We start from the raw sequence: 3360 nt of genomic DNA on the forward strand, positions 1-3360 counted from the left end.
TTTCAGGCCTGGCAGGGAGTTGCTCCACAATTCTATCTCCCGCTCACACTCCCTGATAGCCTTTAACGTCTCCACCTCCTCCTTGAGCTCTGCCACCAGGCTGACCAGGTCATTCACCTGCTCACAACTCACATACCCAGTGTCTCTGCCACTCTCAGGTGTCAGCAACAGGCTCAGGCACTCTCTGCAACCAGAGACCTGAACTGCCAAATTTTTGAGCGTGCAAGTCAGTCTGGGTCACCACAGACTTTCTAGAAATAGCTTTCTGCCTAGTGGAGACCATGGCGGTTTAGCTAGGTAGACAGCCAGTAGATGAGTTGTTCTCCTGAGTGGGGAGGGATGCTCTGCCCTGTCTGAGCACGCCCTGCCCATGCGAACTGACACGCAAACTGCCGTGCCATGCCCTGTTTGCCCATCCTGGTCGCTCGCACTCCCTGGGGGCTGCCTTTGAATGGCTGGGGAGGGGTTGCTGCTTGCTCCGCCTACGCCTCCTCAGTCTACCCCAGCGAGGGCTGCCAGGTCCTGGCAGCTCTCTCGGCTGCCTTGAGTGGCATTGATGCCTGAAAAGAAGCCCTGCCCGCCTTGATCCCCCACTCTGCTGCAGAATGTATCTGCCCCAGAGCCAGTCACCTTGGCGAGTGGCGGGGAAAAGCCTTTGCTCACCAGCATACGGGCACAGGTCTGCAGATGTTTGAGGTGGAAGCTGTGGGGCTGGGCATGCCTGGCTGTGTGCCTGACAGACTGCATCCCTCAGCTCTTTGGCGGTGCCATGCTGCTGGTGAAGTTGGCCATGGCCTACTCCAGGCTCAGGATGGTATCCGAATCGTCTAGCCACACCCCAAATGTGATCTCAATGGAGAGGGTGCTCAGAGGCATTGATCAGCCTGAGCTTGCAGGAGTGGCAGAAGGGCAGCACCATCAGGTGGCAGTGGTGTGACTGGGGCAGAAGCTCCCAGGCTGCTTTCTCCAAGGTCTGGAACCAGCGGGTGGTTTCCTCCACATTCAGGTAGGAACTGGTGCAGAGGGTGCATAGGAGGCTGGGCTCCTGTCTTATCCCCAGCTCGTCCTCAGGGTGGTGGAGGAAGCACAGCAAGTCAACCACCACCTGCTTGTTGCGCAGGTGCACTCCAGCTCCACACGCAGGCAGGAGTTCCTGGCTGGCATCTCCCCTGCGGCACCCAGCTCTGGGTGGAAGGCGTGCCGGGGGGAGGCCTGAGGGGCATGAGCAGGCAGTAGAGGACATTGTCGTCCCGGGCACTTCAGCCTTTGTAGAGGCAGCCCATGCCGATGGCTGGCTGCAGATGTAGCTTGAAGATAGAGTTCCTGGAGAGTCCTCAGCAGGCACTAAGAAGCTCGTCCACCAGCTGCTCCACCACCTTGCACTTGTCAGCCATGTATGGCCACTGGGTGCAACTGGACCAAACCCTGCCCAGATCCCAAGTGTCGTCGGTGTCACTGTTGTCTTCTACATCATCCTTCTCCTTCTCCAACCGTGTGGAGCTGCCCTGCTTGCTGCTGCTGCCCAGCCCATGGCTCCTTTTCCTGAGCCGCCAGCAGAGCCCAAAGAGCAGGACAAGGAGTCCAGCAAAGGCCTGGAGCTGTCATTGCTGCAAGGCAGTGAAGAGCAGGGCTCCCAGGGCCACCCTGCTCTGCTCCTGGCTCCTGTCCTCCAAGCCATACAGCAGCTGAGCCATGTCCTTAATCAGCTGCTCTGCACGCTGCTGCATATGCTCATGCACATCCACATCCATGTGATTGTCCAACAACCGTGGCTTCTGGGCAATGCCGAGCACAGCCAGGGCAAGGAAGATCTTCTGAGCCATGGAAGTGCAAGCTGCACTCACTGACAGCCCAGGCCACAGTGTGCTGGCGCTACCTGCCGATGGCCCTGATGACAGTGCCCAACCTGTGACTCATCCTCTGTGCTGTCACTGCTGTCATCCTCTGTGCTCAGGCACCACAGCCGCATCACAGCAATCCCTCTCCTCTCCCCTCCTCTCCTCTGCTTTTCAAAGGTGAAGAGAACCTCTCCTGGGTGACTGTTGCAGAACTAAAGAGAGAGAGTCAAAAGCCATCTGGACATAGAATCATAGACGATCCTGAGCTGGAAAGAACCCACAAGGATCACTGAGCCCAACTTCTCCACACAGGACTGTTCAAAAACCAAACCACAAGTGAGTCCTTCTCCATCCTTTTTATAAGACCCCTTTAAGTATTGAAAGGCCAAAGTGAGGTCACCCCAGAGCCTTCTTTTCTCCAGGCTGAACATCCCCAGGTCTCTCAGCCTTTCTTCACAGGACGGGTGCTCCAGATCATCTTCTTTGTAGCTCTCCTCTGGACTCCCTCTGACAGGTCCACATCTTTCTTGTGCTGGGGGCCCAAAACCTGGATGCAGTACTCCACGTGACACCTCACAAAGGCAGAGTAGAGGGGAACAATCACCTCTCTCGACCTGCTGATCACACCACCTCTTTTCATGCAGCCTAGGATACCGTTGGTTCCCTGGCCTGCAAGCACACACTGCCGGCTCATGTCAAGCCTTTCACCCACCAGAACACCCAGGTTCTTCTCATCGGGGCTACTTTCAGTCAATTCTTCACCCAGCCTGTATTTCTGTTTTGGATTGCCCGAGCCCAGATGCAGGACCTTAAACTTGGCCTAGTTAAACTCCGTGAGGTTTGCACAGGCCCACCTCACAAGCCTGTCCAGGTCCCTCTGGATGGCATCCCTTCCCTCCAGCATATCAACTGCACCACACAGCTTGGTGTCATTGCCAATCTTCCTGAGGGTGCACTTGATCCCACTGTCCCTGTCACCGACGAAGATGTTAAGCAGCACTGGTCCCAATATATGACAGTCATGCCTACTGTTACTGAATACGCACTTTTGCTGAAACTCAGCAGGTCTCACTGGAAGGAAAATTATACTCTTGCTTTAAGATTGTAAATAACTCACAGGCCTTATATTTTAAATTCCTGAAAATTTTAGTTAATGAAATGTATTTGGCCTCCACCTCTCACTCTTACTGTACATGTAAAAGAGATGTATTTTTATAACTGTTTTATTCTTGGGAAAAAAAAAAAAAGAGAGAGAGAGAGAGAGAGGGAAAAGGCCAAAGCCATCTGAAAAATAAATTAAAAAATGAATGAATTTGAAATGCTATGAAAAAAAAAATTGCTTTTTTTTTGGTATCTGCTTAACTGTTTGGTTGTGTTCCTCTACTGATAAACAAACAAACAAACAAAACCAGCTTGTGAGCATCATTTTACTTATTTCTTCTTTCCATTCCTATGATGTTTTTTACCTTTCTTACTAGGAGTTCAGGAGTCACAGATTTGGGGAAAATTTAAAGACAATTGC

General features: G+C 52.8%; 1 pseudogene; it reads right to left on the bottom strand.

The window, feature by feature from the left end:
• Positions 1-850: 850 nt before the first annotated feature.
• On the bottom strand, positions 851-1969 carry LOC136789131 (inositol 1,4,5-trisphosphate receptor-interacting protein-like 1; annotated as a pseudogene).
• Between the last annotated feature and the right edge of the window lie 1391 nt (positions 1970-3360).

This window comes from Anser cygnoides, chromosome Z (genome assembly GCF_040182565.1).
Source record: "Anser cygnoides isolate HZ-2024a breed goose chromosome Z, Taihu_goose_T2T_genome, whole genome shotgun sequence".
Lineage (NCBI taxonomy): Eukaryota > Metazoa > Chordata > Aves > Anseriformes > Anatidae > Anser > Anser cygnoides.